General features: G+C 47.3%; 10 non-coding genes and 1 pseudogene across 10 annotated transcripts; all 11 read right to left on the reverse strand.

Annotated features, from left to right (window-relative positions):
* Nucleotides 1–2,820: 2,820 nt before the first annotated feature.
* Nucleotides 2,821–2,898, reverse strand: LOC141226338 (U2 spliceosomal RNA; annotated as a pseudogene).
* Nucleotides 2,899–4,019: 1,121 nt separating this feature from the next.
* On the reverse strand, nt 4,020–4,210 carry LOC141225843 (U2 spliceosomal RNA). The gene has a single exon (XR_012293078.1). It is a non-coding gene; the product is annotated as a U2 spliceosomal RNA (small nuclear RNA).
* A 1,121-nt stretch (nt 4,211–5,331) lies between these two features.
* LOC141225844 (U2 spliceosomal RNA) lies at nt 5,332–5,522 on the reverse strand. Its single transcript, XR_012293079.1, has one exon. It is a non-coding gene; the product is annotated as a U2 spliceosomal RNA (small nuclear RNA).
* Nucleotides 5,523–6,650: 1,128 nt separating this feature from the next.
* On the reverse strand, nt 6,651–6,841 carry LOC141225845 (U2 spliceosomal RNA). Its single transcript, XR_012293080.1, has one exon. It is a non-coding gene; the product is annotated as a U2 spliceosomal RNA (small nuclear RNA).
* A 1,121-nt stretch (nt 6,842–7,962) lies between these two features.
* Nucleotides 7,963–8,153, reverse strand: LOC141226196 (U2 spliceosomal RNA). Its single transcript, XR_012293421.1, has one exon. It is a non-coding gene; the product is annotated as a U2 spliceosomal RNA (small nuclear RNA).
* A 1,120-nt stretch (nt 8,154–9,273) lies between these two features.
* LOC141225846 (U2 spliceosomal RNA) lies at nt 9,274–9,464 on the reverse strand. The gene has a single exon (XR_012293081.1). It is a non-coding gene; the product is annotated as a U2 spliceosomal RNA (small nuclear RNA).
* Nucleotides 9,465–10,585: 1,121 nt separating this feature from the next.
* Nucleotides 10,586–10,776, reverse strand: LOC141225847 (U2 spliceosomal RNA). Its single transcript, XR_012293082.1, has one exon. It is a non-coding gene; the product is annotated as a U2 spliceosomal RNA (small nuclear RNA).
* Nucleotides 10,777–11,897: 1,121 nt separating this feature from the next.
* On the reverse strand, nt 11,898–12,088 carry LOC141225848 (U2 spliceosomal RNA). Its single transcript, XR_012293083.1, has one exon. It is a non-coding gene; the product is annotated as a U2 spliceosomal RNA (small nuclear RNA).
* A 1,121-nt stretch (nt 12,089–13,209) lies between these two features.
* LOC141226069 (U2 spliceosomal RNA) lies at nt 13,210–13,400 on the reverse strand. Its single transcript, XR_012293298.1, has one exon. It is a non-coding gene; the product is annotated as a U2 spliceosomal RNA (small nuclear RNA).
* Nucleotides 13,401–14,521: 1,121 nt separating this feature from the next.
* On the reverse strand, nt 14,522–14,712 carry LOC141226110 (U2 spliceosomal RNA). The gene has a single exon (XR_012293337.1). It is a non-coding gene; the product is annotated as a U2 spliceosomal RNA (small nuclear RNA).
* A 1,120-nt stretch (nt 14,713–15,832) lies between these two features.
* On the reverse strand, nt 15,833–16,023 carry LOC141226140 (U2 spliceosomal RNA). The gene has a single exon (XR_012293367.1). It is a non-coding gene; the product is annotated as a U2 spliceosomal RNA (small nuclear RNA).
* Nucleotides 16,024–16,369: the final 346 nt, after the last annotated feature.

Raw genomic sequence — 16,369 nt, forward strand, 5'->3', positions numbered from 1 at the left:
CTGTTGTCGACCCTTGGCCTGAAAGAAACAGCGAAACTCAAGTTTAACATATTCCCACCAATCAGAGACTGTTTGGAAGCTACCCTTGTAGGACTGCCACATTGCGTAGGCTGCTCTCAGCTCCTCCACGACTTCATTCTGAGCCAGCAGAGCACAATTCAGCTTCCAGGAGCCGGGGCCGGACGGAAAACCGTCGCCGAGGACACCTTGTAAGTGAATGGCTCTGTGGTCGGAGAAGAAGCAGGAGACCATCGAGTGCCTACTCTGCCTGACTGCCCGAGAGGTGAACACAAAGTCAATCCTGGAGCGGAGTGAGCCATCGGGTCGGCTCCATGAATAGTTCGTGGAGCCTCTCCCCATGGAGCCCACCACATCCTGAAGAGAAGCCTCGGTTACCATCTCGATGAGCAGCTTGGACGTGATGTCCAACTTGGCAGATGTGCCAGAACTACGACCATCCTCCTCGATGGGGCAGTTGAAATCCCCGGCCATCACTAAGGTCCTGGTGGTGGCAAGCTGAAGCCGCAGGGTCTGGAAAAGCTCCAAACGCTCATTCTTCAGTGGGGACGCATACACGTTGATGAACCTGACAGGTTCTCCCGCCCAGTTGCCATCTACAACAAGAGCCCTGCCGCAGATGAGCTCCTGGACGGACTCAAGCGTGAATGCGCCCCCCCTGATCAGAATTGCGACCCCCGCAGACTTGCAGTCACCCCCACCGGACCAGTAGGATGGACCGTGGGACCACTCCCTGGCCAGATGTTTGAAGGACCTAGAGGAGGGAAGGGAACATTACTGCAACATATAAACATCACACAACTGGGAAGTAAGGAAGGCATAAATAGTCTGACGTCTAAACTTGTCCTTGATGCTCCTGACATTAATGGAAAATAAGTGAATATTAGCCATCATGTAGGGAAAAAAGAAAAAGTTAGCGCAGGCCATACACCTTAGTTACCACTCCGGTCGGGTGGTCCCTCGTCGGTGTTGACTGCTGGTGACGGGATCACCAGCAGGCCCTCTTCCTCCATCTGGTCAAGCAGCGCGGCCTCGATCTCGGCGACCACCAGTTCCTCCTCTTCTGGCTCGGCCACCAGGGTCTCAACCATGTGCTCCATCTCTTCTGGCTCAGGGAGGGTATCCTCCTTTTCGCCTACGAAATCCAGAATCTTCTTTTTGGAGGATTCAGTAGCAGGGCTGTCCTCCACCTTCCTCTTTCCCCGGGTTGGAACTGGGGAGACAAGAAGGGGAAAATCCTCCTCGGAATAGATAGCGGCGGGTGGAGGAAAGGTTAATTCCACCGCTACCATGGTCTGGGGAGGGAGAGTGGCTGCCGGGGCAGGGGAAAGGACACCTGCTGAGGAGTAGGGGAAGGAGGAAGAGGAAGTGGAATCCTCAGCAGGGGTGGCCGGGGTGGGGGGGGATTGGACGGGGGTGGCAGGGGGAGGGATCGAGAGAGGGGTGACAGAACTCTTACCCTCCTTTGACTTTTTCTTCTGCTTCGGAGCTGCTGGGACCGTCGCTGGGGCTTTGGCCACCGACTCCTTTACCGCTTTGGCCTTGGTCGTCTCGGCCTTGGCCGCTGGGGCCTTGGTCGTCGCGTCCTTGACCTTCACAGGCCTGGTCGTCGGGGCCTTGTCCTCCGTAGCTGGGGTCGTCGCAACCACCGATGCCCAGGATCTCTCACGCTTGGGGCAATCCTTGTACAGATGAGCCGCCAGCCCACACAGGTTGCAGGACGTCTTCTTCGGGCAGTCCTTCGAGCTGTGTCCCGTCACTCGACAAATCCTGCAGGCATCCTCCTTGCAGTCCTTCATCTCGTGGCCGTTCTTGCCGCATCTCCTGCAGTTCCGCGGCATGTCCGGGTAATAGATGAGGCCGTAGGAGTTGCCCAGGGAGAATGTCGGGGGCAGGTGCCGAAGTCCGTCTGAGTACGCCAGGTCCCTGTGAAGTCTAACGGTCACTGACCACTTACCTGTCCAGAAGCCGAGTCCATTCAGGATGTGAGAGGGTTCCTTCACAACCAAACAGAAGCGTCTCAGGAAGGTACAGATGTCTTGGCCTGGGGTGTGCGGGTTGCGCATGGAGACCGTGATCCTCCTTTCGTCCCTCTGGATAGGGCAGCTACCTGTAAAGGCAGAGAAAGAATTATCCGGTCCTTTTGCGCTTACCATTTCCCAGAACCTCCTGCAGGTGTTCACAGTGGCGAAGGTGACGAAGAAGATCCCCGTAAAGAAGGTCTGGATGCTGAGGGTGTCCGACCTGGAGAAGCCTCGATCCAGCAGCATCTTCTGGCAGAACACGTCCGAGGACATGTCCGGCACCCTCCCATCCACTTCCTTCAGCTTCAGGGCCACCGTCTGCCGCATCCATGGCTACAGGGCTGGAGCTTCGTGGCGGGGCTTCTGGGGTCCCTTCTGCTGGCCAGTCGTGGAGGCAGAGTCCTTGGGGGCAGAATCGGCTCCTGGCTGGGCCCTCCTGGCTGTCCCCTGCTCCAGGCTCTTCTTTTCGGCCTTCCTCGCAGCGCTTGCCATGGCTTTCCTCCTGCAGTTACTTCTTGGAGCTGGATCTGGAACTCTTCCCGGAATGGGTGGAGCTATGCAGATTCTTCTCCCGTCGTGTTCTGGACAAATTCCCCGAAAGGTCTTTGTCTCGATGATTTTCTTCCTCGAAGATTCCACAGGACAGCCCGATTCTTCTCCGAGTCTTCGTCTTCTTCTGGATTCTTTAGAGCTTCTTCCTCCCACCGATATCCGCCTTCCTTCTCCGATGTCAGCTGGGCTCCGAAGCTCTTCTCCTTCCGAGTTCGATCGCTCTCGTCAAGTGTAGATCGTAGCTCTTGTGTTCTTAAAAGAACAGATACTACACTTGATCTTAGCCAAAAGGCCGAGAAGCGATAACCAGAATTGGTTTCCGACTATGGTGCCACCCAAGGATTCTGAAAAGTCCATTTGTGGAGATGGCCACCTGGACTCCCGTTAAGAAGACATGCTGTCAACCTCTAGATCCCTCACATGCCTGCACTTTTCGGCTTGCTGCTGCTGCAATCCACGCGTTTTAGATCTGCATAACTCCACCTCTTTTAGCACAGTACCCTCAACCCCCGGCTGTTCCCACCCGCCTCAACACCGTTGGAAGGGAGGAGAACCAATTAAGGCGGGGGGGGGGGTGGAACGAGCAGCTGTCTACCCTTAGCAGGAGGGTTGCTGATTAATTACCTCTCCTGCTGCTGCTGCTGCTGGCTGTCCAGCAGCAGACTGAAGGTGGCTGCTGCTGTGCGCAGGTATATAAAGGCTCAGAGCCTATTATGACACGCGCAGCCAGCGTTCCATTGCCACATTCCGTCTACTGCAGGCGGGATACCTGGATGGCTGAATGTCACTGAGAAGCTCACAGAGACCGCCATAAGCAACAGTTTAAAAGAATGCCACAGACTAATCAACCAAACTTTTTGGGTTGGTTTCTCTTTTATAGTCTGCAGGCATTAAATGAAAGAAGTCAGTGTTCCAGCAGAGGGAGACAACGTTTCAGAAAAGGCATTGTAGCAAACCAAAAAAGAAATTTTAAGCGCAGCAGAGTAACCAGCTCACATACCTGTTAGCTCAGGTGAGTTTAAAAGGCTGCTGTTGATAACAAGGGCATTTGCTAAATAGATGGTGTGTGTGCAACAATATACTGAAAGGTCAATTATATTGTGCAGCTTATCTCACCACCTGTAGTTATTTAGGTGAAAGCTCCAAAATGCTTGCCTAATATGTCTGTTTATCCAAAAGGAAGTATAGAGGGAGAGCTAGATAGATAGCATTGCATTACATTACATTACATGGCAATGCAATGCACAGTTGCTGAAGTTGAACCAAAATGAGCTTGTCATCTGGCTTCTGCAACTTTTAACATGAAAAATCCAATGAGGAGAAGAAAAGCAAAGCCAAAGAGTCCATCCCAAAATCCGACAAACAAGCAAAATGAACAAAAAGCATTGAATTCAATTCTTTCTGATTTTAGAAACTGCATTAAAGAAGGGGTGCACCGGTCCTGGAGATACTGCAATACCAGGTCAATGCGTGGAGTGGACAGAGCAAGCTCTTTTTCCATCTCCCTGTTCTAAAAATCCATTTAATATATGGTCCCCAGATAGGGGACGTATCAGATATTAAACTGATAAGAACAGATACTACACTTGATCTTAGCCAAAAGGCCGAGAAGCGATAACCAGAATTGGTTTCCGACTACGGTGCCACCCAAGGATTCTGAAAAGTCCATTTGTGGAGATGGCCACCTGGACTCCCGTTAAGAAGACATGCTGTCAACCTCTAGATCCCTCACATGCCTGCACTTTTCGGCTTGCTGCTGCTGCAATCCACGCGTTTTAGATCTGCATAACTCCACCTCTTTTAGCACAGTACCCTCAACCCCCGGCTGTTCCCACCCGCCTCAACACCGTTGGAAGGGAGGAGAACCAATTAAGGCGGGGGGGGGGGTGGAACGAGCAGCTGTCTACCCTTAGCAGGAGGGTTGCTGATTAATTACCTCTCCTGCTGCTGCTGCTGCTGGCTGTCCAGCAGCAGACTGAAGGTGGCTGCTGCTGTGCGCAGGTATATAAAGGCTCAGAGCCTATTATGACACGCGCAGCCAGCGTTCCATTGCCACATTCCGTCTACTGCAGGCGGGATACCTGGATGGCTGAATGTCACTGAGAAGCTCACAGAGACCGCCATAAGCAACAGTTTAAAAGAATGCCACAGACTAATCAACCAAACTTTTTGGGTTGGTTTCTCTTTTATAGTCTGCAGGCATTAAATGAAAGAAGTCAGTGTTCCAGCAGAGGGAGACAACGTTTCAGAAAAGGCATTGTAGCAAACCAAAAAAGAAATTTTAAGCGCAGCAGAGTAACCAGCTCACATACCTGTTAGCTCAGGTGAGTTTAAAAGGCTGCTGTTGATAACAAGGGCATTTGCTAAATAGATGGTGTGTGTGCAACAATATACTGAAAGGTCAATTATATTGTGCAGCTTATCTCACCACCTGTAGTTATTTAGGTGAAAGCTCCAAAATGCTTGCCTAATATGTCTGTTTATCCAAAAGGAAGTATAGAGGGAGAGCTAGATAGATAGCATTGCATTACATTACATTACATGGCAATGCAATGCACAGTTGCTGAAGTTGAACCAAAATGAGCTTGTCATCTGGCTTCTGCAACTTTTAACATGAAAAATCCAATGAGGAGAAGAAAAGCAAAGCCAAAGAGTCCATCCCAAAATCCGACAAACAAGCAAAATGAACAAAAAGCATTGAATTCAATTCTTTCTGATTTTAGAAACTGCATTAAAGAAGGGGTGCACCGGTCCTGGAGATACTGCAATACCAGGTCAATGCGTGGAGTGGACAGAGCAAGCTCTTTTTCCATCTCCCTGTTCTAAAAATCCATTTAATATATGGTCCCCAGATAGGGGACGTATCAGATATTAAACTGATAAGAACAGATACTACACTTGATCTTAGCCAAAAGGCCGAGAAGCGATAACCAGAATTGGTTTCCGACTACGGTGCCACCCAAGGATTCTGAAAAGTCCATTTGTGGAGATGGCCACCTGGACTCCCGTTAAGAAGACATGCTGTCAACCTCTAGATCCCTCACATGCCTGCACTTTTCGTCTTGCTGCTGCTGCAATCCACGCGTTTTAGATCTGCATAACTCCACCTCTTTTAGCACAGTACCCTCAACCCCCGGCTGTTCCCACCCGCCTCAACACCGTTGGAAGGGAGGAGAACCAATTAAGGCGGGGGGGGGGGGGGGGGGTGGAACGAGCAGCTGTCTACCCTTAGCAGGAGGGTTGCTGATTAATTACCTCTCCTGCTGCTGCTGCTGCTGGCTGTCCAGCAGCAGACTGAAGGTGGCTGCTGCTGTGCGCAGGTATATAAAGGCTCAGAGCCTATTATGACACGCGCAGCCAGCGTTCCATTGCCACATTCCGTCTACTGCAGGCGGGATACCTGGATGGCTGAATGTCACTGAGAAGCTCACAGAGACCGCCATAAGCAACAGTTTAAAAGAATGCCACAGACAAATCAACCAAACTTTTTGGGTTGGTTTCTCTTTTATAGTCTGCAGGCATTAAATGAAAGAAGTCAGTGTTCCAGCAGAGGGAGACAACGTTTCAGAAAAGGCATTGTAGCAAACCTAAAAAGAAATTTTATGCGCAGCAGAGTAACCAGCTCACATACCTGTTAGCTCAGGTGAGTTTAAAAGGCTGCTGTTGATAACAAGGGCATTTGCTAAATAGATGGTGTGTGTGCAACAATATACTGAAAGGTCAATTATATTGTGCAGCTTATCTCACCACCTGTAGTTATTTAGGTGAAAGCTCCAAAATGCTTGCCTAATATGTCTGTTTATCCAAAAGGAAGTATAGAGGGAGAGCTAGATAGATAGCATTGCATTACATTACATTACATGGCAATGCAATGCACAGTTGCTGAAGTTGAACCAAAATGAGCTTGTCATCTGGCTTCTGCAACTTTTAACATGAAAAATCCAATGAGGAGAAGAAAAGCAAAGCCAAAGAGTCCATCCCAAAATCCGACAAACAAGCAAAATGAACAAAAAGCATTGAATTCAATTCTTTCTGATTTTAGAAACTGCATTAAAGAAGGGGTGCACCGGTCCTGGAGATACTGCAATACCAGGTCAATGCGTGGAGTGGACAGAGCAAGCTCTTTTTCCATCTCCCTGTTCTAAAAATCCATTTAATATATGGTCCCCAGATAGGGGACGTATCAGATATTAAACTGATAAGAACAGATACTACACTTGATCTTAGCCAAAAGGCCGAGAAGCGATAACCAGAATTGGTTTCCGACTACGGTGCCACCCAAGGATTCTGAAAAGTCCATTTGTGGAGATGGCCACCTGGACTCCCGTTAAGAAGACATGCTGTCAACCTCTAGATCCCTCACATGCCTGCACTTTTCGGCTTGCTGCTGCTGCAATCCACGCGTTTTAGATCTGCATAACTCCACCTCTTTTAGCACAGTACCCTCAACCCCCGGCTGTTCCCACCCGCCTCAACACCGTTGGAAGGGAGGAGAACCAATTAAGGCGGGGGGGGGGGTGGAACGAGCAGCTGTCTACCCTTAGCAGGAGGGTTGCTGATTAATTACCTCTCCTGCTGCTGCTGCTGCTGGCTGTCCAGCAGCAGACTGAAGGTGGCTGCTGCTGTGCGCAGGTATATAAAGGCTCAGAGCCTATTATGACACGCGCAGCCAGCGTTCCATTGCCACATTCCGTCTACTGCAGGCGGGATACCTGGATGGCTGAATGTCACTGAGAAGCTCACAGAGACCGCCATAAGCAACAGTTTAAAAGAATGCCACAGACTAATCAACCAAACTTTTTGGGTTGGTTTCTCTTTTATAGTCTGCAGGCATTAAATGAAAGAAGTCAGTGTTCCAGCAGAGGGAGACAACGTTTCAGAAAAGGCATTGTAGCAAACCAAAAAAGAAATTTTAAGCGCAGCAGAGTAACCAGCTCACATACCTGTTAGCTCAGGTGAGTTTAAAAGGCTGCTGTTGATAACAAGGGCATTTGCTAAATAGATGGTGTGTGTGCAACAATATACTGAAAGGTCAATTATATTGTGCAGCTTATCTCACCACCTGTAGTTATTTAGGTGAAAGCTCCAAAATGCTTGCCTAATATGTCTGTTTATCCAAAAGGAAGTATAGAGGGAGAGCTAGATAGATAGCATTGCATTACATTACATTACATGGCAATGCAATGCACAGTTGCTGAAGTTGAACCAAAATGAGCTTGTCATCTGGCTTCTGCAACTTTTAACATGAAAAATCCAATGAGGAGAAGAAAAGCAAAGCCAAAGAGTCCATCCCAAAATCCGACAAACAAGCAAAATGAACAAAAAGCATTGAATTCAATTCTTTCTGATTTTAGAAACTGCATTAAAGAAGGGGTGCACCGGTCCTGGAGATACTGCAATACCAGGTCAATGCGTGGAGTGGACAGAGCAAGCTCTTTTTCCATCTCCCTGTTCTAAAAATCCATTTAATATATGATCCCCAGATAGGGGACGTATCAGATATTAAACTGATAAGAACAGATACAACACTTGATCTTAGCCAAAAGGCCGAGAAGCGATAACCAGAATTGGTTTCCGACTACGGTGCCACCCAAGGATTCTGAAAAGTCCATTTGTGGAGATGGCCACCTGGACTCCCGTTAAGAAGACATGCTGTCAACCTCTAGATCCCTCACATGCCTGCACTTTTCGGCTTGCTGCTGCTGCAATCCACGCGTTTTAGATCTGCATAACTCCACCTCTTTTAGCACAGTACCCTCAACCCCCGGCTGTTCCCACCCGCCTCAACACCGTTGGAAGGGAGGAGAACCAATTAAGGCGGGGGGGGGGTGGAACGAGCAGCTGTCTACCCTTAGCAGGAGGGTTGCTGATTAATTACCTCTCCTGCTGCTGCTGCTGCTGGCTGTCCAGCAGCAGACTGAAGGTGGCTGCTGCTGTGCGCAGGTATATAAAGGCTCAGAGCCTATTATGACACGCGCAGCCAGCGTTCCATTGCCACATTCCGTCTACTGCAGGCGGGATACCTGGATGGCTGAATGTCACTGAGAAGCTCACAGAGACCGCCATAAGCAACAGTTTAAAAGAATGCCACAGACTAATCAACCAAACTTTTTGGGTTGGTTTCTCTTTTATAGTCTGCAGGCATTAAATGAAAGAAGTCAGTGTTCCAGCAGAGGGAGACAACGTTTCAGAAAAGGCATTGTAGCAAACCAAAAAAGAAATTTTAAGCGCAGCAGAGTAACCAGCTCACATACCTGTTAGCTCAGGTGAGTTTAAAAGGCTGCTGTTGATAACAAGGGCATTTGCTAAATAGATGGTGTGTGTGCAACAATATACTGAAAGGTCAATTATATTGTGCAGCTTATCTCACCACCTGTAGTTATTTAGGTGAAAGCTCCAAAATGCTTGCCTAATATGTCTGTTTATCCAAAAGGAAGTATAGAGGGAGAGCTAGATAGATAGCATTGCATTACATTACATTACATGGCAATGCAATGCACAGTTGCTGAAGTTGAACCAAAATGAGCTTGTCATCTGGCTTCTGCAACTTTTAACATGAAAAATCCAATGAGGAGAAGAAAAGCACAGCCAAAGAGTCCATCCAAAAATCCGACAAACAAGCAAAATGAACAAAAAGCATTGAATTCAATTCTTTCTGATTTTAGAAACTGCATTAAAGAAGGGGTGCACCGGTCCTGGAGATACTGCAATACCAGGTCAATGCGTGGAGTGGACAGAGCAAGCTCTTTTTCCATCTCCCTGTTCTAAAAATCCATTTAATATATGGTCCCCAGATAGGGGACGTATCAGATATTAAACTGATAAGAACAGATACTACACTTGATCTTAGCCAAAAGGCCGAGAAGCGATAACCAGAATTGGTTTCCGACTACGGTGCCACCCAAGGATTCTGAAAAGTCCATTTGTGGAGATGGCCACCTGGACTCCCGTTAAGAAGACATGCTGTCAACCTCTAGATCCCTCACATGCCTGCACTTTTCGGCTTGCTGCTGCTGCAATCCACGCGTTTTAGATCTGCATAACTCCACCTCTTTTAGCACAGTACCCTCAACCCCCGGCTGTTCCCACCCGCCTCAACACCGTTGGAAGGGAGGAGAACCAATTAAGGCGGGGGGGGGGGTGGAACGAGCAGCTGTCTACCCTTAGCAGGAGGGTTGCTGATTAATTACCTCTCCTGCTGCTGCTGCTGCTGGCTGTCCAGCAGCAGACTGAAGGTGGCTGCTGCTGTGCGCAGGTATATAAAGGCTCAGAGCCTATTATGACACGCGCAGCCAGCGTTCCATTGCCACATTCCGTCTACTGCAGGCGGGATACCTGGATGGCTGAATGTCACTGAGAAGCTCACAGAGACCGCCATAAGCAACAGTTTAAAAGAATGCCACAGACTAATCAACCAAACTTTTTGGGTTGGTTTCTCTTTTATAGTCTGCAGGCATTAAATGAAAGAAGTCAGTGTTCCAGCAGAGGGAGACAACGTTTCAGAAAAGGCATTGTAGCAAACCAAAAAAGAAATTTTAAGCGCAGCAGAGTAACCAGCTCACATACCTGTTAGCTCAGGTGAGTTTAAAAGGCTGCTGTTGATAACAAGGGCATTTGCTAAATAGATGGTGTGTGTGCAACAATATACTGAAAGGTCAATTATATTGTGCAGCTTATCTCACCACCTGTAGATATTTAGGTGAAAGCTCCAAAATGCTTGCCTAATATGTCTGTTTATCCAAAAGGAAGTATAGAGGGAGAGCTAGATAGATAGCATTGCATTACATTACATTACATGGCAATGCAATGCACAGTTGCTGAAGTTGAACCAAAATGAGCTTGTCATCTGGCTTCTGCAACTTTTAACATGAAAAATCCAATGAGGAGAAGAAAAGCAAAGCCAAAGAGTCCATCCCAAAATCCGACAAACAAGCAAAATGAACAAAAAGCATTGAATTCAATTCTTTCTGATTTTAGAAACTGCATTAAAGAAGGGGTGCACCGGTCCTGGAGATACTGCAATACCAGGTCAATGCGTGGAGTGGACAGAGCAAGCTCTTTTTCCATCTCCCTGTTCTAAAAATCCATTTAATATATGGTCCCCAGATAGGGGACGTATCAGATATTAAACTGATAAGAACAGATACTACACTTGATCTTAGCCAAAAGGCCGAGAAGCGATAACCAGAATTGGTTTCCGACTACGGTGCCACCCAAGGATTCTGAAAAGTCCATTTGTGGAGATGGCCACCTGGACTCCCGTTAAGAAGACATGCTGTCAACCTCAAGATCCCTCACATGCCTGCACTTTTCGGCTTGCTGCTGCTGCAATCCACGCGTTTTAGATCTGCATAACTCCACCTCTTTTAGCACAGTACCCTCAACCCCCGGCTGTTCCCACCCGCCTCAACACCGTTGGAAGGGAGGAGAACCAATTAAGGCGGGGGGGGGGGTGGAACGAGCAGCTGTCTACCCTTAGCAGGAGGGTTGCTGATTAATTACCTCTCCTGCTGCTGCTGCTGCTGGCTGTCCAGCAGCAGACTGAAGGTGGCTGCTGCTGTGCGCAGGTATATAAAGGCTCAGAGCCTATTATGACACGCGCAGCCAGCGTTCCATTGCCACATTCCGTCTACTGCAGGCGGGATACCTGGATGGGTGAATGTCACTGAGAAGCTCACAGAGACCGCCATAAGCAACAGTTTAAAAGAATGCCACAGACTAATCAACCAAACTTTTTGGGTTGGTTTCTCTTTTATAGTCTGCAGGCATTAAATGAAAGAAGTCAGTGTTCCAGCAGAGGGAGACAACGTTTCAGAAAAGGCATTGTAGCAAACCAAAAAAGAAATTTTAAGCGCAGCAGAGTAACCAGCTCACATACCTGTTAGCTCAGGTGAGTTTAAAAGGCTGCTGTTGATAACAAGGGCATTTGCTAAATAGATGGTGTGTGTGCAACAATATACTGAAAGGTCAATTATATTGTGCAGCTTATCTCACCACCTGTAGTTATTTAGGTGAAAGCTCCAAAATGCTTGCCTAATATGTCTGTTTATCCAAAAGGAAGTATAGAGGGAGAGCTAGATAGATAGCATTGCATTACATTACATTACATGGCAATGCAATGCACAGTTGCTGAAGTTGAACCAAAATGAGCTTGTCATCTGGCTTCTGCAACTTTTAACATGAAAAATCCAATGAGGAGAAGAAAAGCAAAGCCAAAGAGTCCATCCCAAAATCCGACAAACAAGCAAAATGAACAAAAAGCATTGAATTCAATTCTTTCTGATTTTAGAAACTGCATTAAAGAAGGGGTGCACCGGTCCTGGAGATACTGCAATACCAGGTCAATGCGTGGAGTGGACAGAGCAAGCTCTTTTTCCATCTCCCTGTTCTAAAAATCCATTTAATATATGGTCCCCAGATAGGGGACGTATCAGATATTAAACTGATAAGAACAGATACTACACTTGATCTTAGCCAAAAGGCCGAGAAGCGATAACCAGAATTGGTTTCCGACTACGGTGCCACCCAAGGATTCTGAAAAGTCCATTTGTGGAGATGGCCACCTGGACTCCCGTTAAGAAGACATGCTGTCAACCTCTAGATCCCTCACATGCCTGCACTTTTCGGCTTGCTGCTGCTGCAATCCACGCGTTTTAGATCTGCATAACTCCACCTCTTTTAGCACAGTACCCTCAACCCCCGGCTGTTCCCACCCGCCTCAACACCGTTGGAAGGGAGGAGAACCAATTAAGGCGGGGGGGGGGGTGGAACGAGCAGCTGTCTACCCTTAGCAGGAGGGTTGCTGATTAATTATCTCTCCTGCTGCTGCTGCTGCTGGCTGTCCAGCAGCAGACTGAAGGTGGCTGCTGCTGTGCGCAGGTATATAAAGGCTCAGAGCCTATTATGACACGCGCAGCCAGCGTTCCATTGCCACATTCCGTCTACTGCAGGCGGGATACCTGGATGGCTGAATGTCACTGAGAAGCTCACAGAGACCGCCATAAGCAACAGTTTAAAAGAATGCCACAGACTAATCAACCAAACTTTTTGGGTTGGTTTCTCTTTTATAGTCTGCAGGCATTAAATGAAAGAAGTCAGTGTTCCAGCAGAGGGAGACAACGTTTCAGAAAAGGCATTGTAGCAAACCAAAAAAGAAATTTTAAGCGCAGCAGAGTAACCAGCTCACATACCTGTTAGCTCAGGTGAGTTTAAAAGGCTGCTGTTGATAACAAGGGCATTTGCTAAATAGATGGTGTGTGTGCAACAATATACTGAAAGGTCAATTATATTGTGCAGCTTATCTCACCACCTGTAGTTATTTAGGTGAAAGCTCCAAAATGCTTGCCTAATATGTCTGTTTATCCAAAAGGAAGTATAGAGGGAGAGCTAGATAGATAGCATTGCATTACATTACATTACATGGCAATGCAATGCACAGTTGCTGAAGTTGAACCAAAATGAGCTTGTCATCTGGCTTCTGCAACTTTTAACATGAAAAATCCAATGAGGAGAAGAAAAGCAAAGCCAAAGAGTCCATCCCAAAATCCGACAAACAAGCAAAATGAACAAAAAGCATTGAATTCAATTCTTTCTGATTTTAGAAACTGCATTAAAGAAGGGGTGCACCGGTCCTAGAGATACTGCAATACCAGGTCAATGCGTGGAGTGGACAGAGCAAGCTCTTTTTCCATCTCCCTGTTCTAAAAATCCATTTAATATATGGTCCCCAGATAGGGGACGTATCAGATATTAAACTGATAAGAACAGATACTACACTTGATCTTAGCCAAAAGGCCGAGAAGCGATAACCAGAATTGGTTTCCGACTACGGTGCCACCCAAGGATTCTGAAAAGTCCATTTGTGGAGATGGCCACCTGGACTCCCGTTAAGAAGACATGCTGTCAACCTCTAGATCCCTCACATGCCTGCACTTTTCGGCTTGCTGCTGCTGCAATCCACGCGTTTTAGATCTGCACAACTCCACCTCTTTTAGCACAGTACCCTCAACCCCCGGCTGTTCCCACCCGCCTCAACACCGTTGGAAGGGAGGAGAACCAATTAAGGCGGGGGGGGGGGTGGAACGAGCAGCTGTCTACCCTTAGCAGGAGGGTTGCTGATTAATTACCTCTCCTGCTGCTGCTGCTGCTGGCTGTCCAGCAGCAGACTGAAGGTGGCTGCTGCTGTGCGCAGGTATATAAAGGCTCAGAGCCTATTATGACACGCGCAGCCAGCGTTCCATTGCCACATTCCGTCTACTGCAGGCGGGATACCTGGATGGCTGAATGTCACTGAGAAGCTCACACAGACCGCCATAAGCAACAGTTTAAAAGAATGCCACAGACTAATCAACCAAACTTTTTGGGTTGGTTTCTCTTTTATAGTCTGCAGGCATTAAATGAAAGAAGTCAGTGTTCCAGCAGAGGGAGACAACGTTTCAGAAAAGGCATTGTAGCAAACCAAAAAAGAAATTTTAAGCGCAGCAGAGTAACCAGCTCACATACCTGTTAGCTCAGGTGAGTTTAAAAGGCTGCTGTTGATAACAAGGGCATTTGCTAAATAGATGGTGTGTGTGCAACAATATACTGAAAGGTCAATTATATTGTGCAGCTTATCTCACCACCTGTAGTTATTTAGGTGAAAGCTCCAAAATGCTTGCCTAATATGTCTGTTTATCCAAAAGGAAGTATAGAGGGAGAGCTAGATAGATAGCATTGTATTACATTACATTACATGGCAATGCAATGCACAGTTGCTGAAGTTGAACCAAAATGAGCTTGTCATCTGGCTTCTGCAACTTTTAACATGAAAAATCCAATGAGGAGAAGAAAAGCAAAGCCAAAGAGTCCATCCCAAAATCCGACAAACAAGCAAAATGAACAAAAAGCATTGAATTCAATTCTTTCTGATTTTAGAAACTGCATTAAAGAAGGGGTGCACCGGTCCTGGAGATACTGCAATACCAGGTCAATGCGTGGAGTGGACAGAGCAAGCTCTTTTTCCATCTCCCTGTTCTAAAAATCCATTTAATATATGGTCCCCAGATAGGGGACGTATCAGATATTAAACTGATAAGAACAGATACTACACGTGATCTTAGCCAAAAGGCCGAGAAGCGATAACCAGAATTGGTTTCCGACTACGGTGCCACCCAAGGATTCTGAAAAGTCCATTTGTGGAGATGGCCACCTGGACTCCCGTTAAGAAGACATGCTGTCAACCTCTAGATCCCTCACATGCCTGCACTTTTCGGCTTGCTTCTGCTGCAATCCACGCGTTTTAGATCTGCATAACTCCACCTCTTTTAGCACAGTACCCTCAACCCCCGGCTGTTCCCACCCGCCTCAACACCGTTGGAAGGGAGGAGAACCAATTAAGGCGGGGGGGGGGTGGAACGAGCAGCTGTCTACCCTTAGCAGGAGGGTTGCTGATTAATTACCTCTCCTGCTGCTGCTGCTGCTGGCTGTCCAGCAGCAGACTGAAGGTGGCTGCTGCTGTGCGCAGGTATATAAAGGCTCAGAGCCTATTATGACACGCGCAGCCAGCGTTCCATTGCCACATTCCGTCTACTGCAGGCGGGATACCTGGATGGCTGAATGTCACTGAGAAGCTCACAGAGACCGCCATAAGCAACAGTTTAAAAGAATGCCACAGACTAATCAACCAAACTTTTTGGGTTGGTTTCTCTTTTATAGTCTGCAGGCATTAAATGAAAGAAGTCAGTGTTCCAGCAGAGGGAGACAACGTTTCAGAAAAGGCATTGTAGCAAACCAAAAAAGAAATTTTAAGCGCAGCAGAGTAACCAGCTCACATACCTGTTAGCTCAGGTGAGTTTAAAAGGCTGCTGTTGATAACAAGGGCATTTGCTAAATAGATGGTGTGTGTGCAACAATATACTGAAAGGTCAATTATATTGTGCAGCTTATCTCACCACCTGTAGTTATTTAGGTGAAAGCTCCAAAATGCTTGCCTAATATGTCTGTTTATCCAAAAGGAAGTATAGAGGGAGAGCTAGATAGATAGCATTGCATTACATTACATTACATGGCAATGCAATGCACAGTTGCTGAAGTTGAACCAAAATGAGCTTGTCATCTGGCTTCTGCAACTTTTAACATGAAAAATCCAATGAGGAGAAGAAAAGCAAAGCCAAAGAGTCCATCCCAAAATCCGACAAACAAGCAAAATGAACAAAAAGCATTGAATTCAATTCTTTCTGATTTTAGAAACTGCATTAAAGAAGGGGTGCACCGGTCCTGGAGATACTGCAATACTAGGTCAATGCGTGGAGTGGACAGAGCAAGCTCTTTTTCCATCTCCCTGTTCTAAAAATCCATTTAATATATGGTCCCCAGATAGGGGACGTATCAGATATTAAACTGATAAGAACAGATACTACACTTGATCTTAGCCAAAAGGCCGAGAAGCGATAACCAGAATTGGTTTCCGACTACGGTGCCACCCAAGGATTCTGAAAAGTCCATTTGTGGAGATGGCCACCTGGACTCCCGTTAAGAAGACATGCTGTCAACCTCTAGATCCCTCACATGCCTGCACTTTTCGGCTTGCTTCTGCTGCAATCCACGCGTTTTAGATCTGCATAACTCCACCTCTTTTAGCACAGTACCCTCAACCCCCGGCTGTTCCCACCCGCCTCAACACCGTTGGAAGGGAGGAGAACCAATTAAGGCGGGGGGGGGGTGGAACGAGCAGCTGTCTACCCTTAGCAGGAGGGTTGCTGATTAATTACCTCTCCTGCTGCTGCTGCTGCTGGCTG

Source organism: Phyllobates terribilis, unplaced genomic scaffold, assembly GCF_046119375.1.
Source record: "Phyllobates terribilis strain yellow unplaced genomic scaffold, ASM4611937v1 Scaffold_414__1_contigs__length_1644244, whole genome shotgun sequence".
Taxonomy (NCBI): Eukaryota; Metazoa; Chordata; class Amphibia; order Anura; family Dendrobatidae; genus Phyllobates; species Phyllobates terribilis.